Source organism: Arachis duranensis, chromosome 10 (genome assembly GCF_000817695.3).
Source record: "Arachis duranensis cultivar V14167 chromosome 10, aradu.V14167.gnm2.J7QH, whole genome shotgun sequence".
Classification (NCBI taxonomy): Eukaryota; Viridiplantae; Streptophyta; class Magnoliopsida; order Fabales; family Fabaceae; genus Arachis; species Arachis duranensis.
In genome coordinates, this window is record NC_029781.3 from 15871066 (window position 1) to 15871428 (window position 363).

A 363-nucleotide genomic window follows, 5' to 3' on the forward strand; every position below is an offset into this window, starting at 1 on the left:
TAAGCGGATATTTTATACGCTTTTTGGGGGTAATTTCATGTAGATTTTAGTATGTTTTAGTTAGTTTTTAGTATATTTTTATTAGTTTTTAAGCAAAAATCATATTTCTGGAATTTACTATGAGTTTGTGTGTTTTTCTGTGATTTCAGGTATTTTCAAGCTGAAATTGAGGGACCTGAGCAAAACTCTGATAGGAGGCTGACAAAGGACTGCTGATGTTGTTGGAATCTGACCTCCCTGCACTCAAAATGGATTTTCTGGAGCTACAGAACTCCAATTGGCGCGCTCTCAACGGCTTTGGAAAGTAGACATCCAGGGCTTTCCAGCAATATATAATAGTTCATACTTTATTCGAAGATTGAT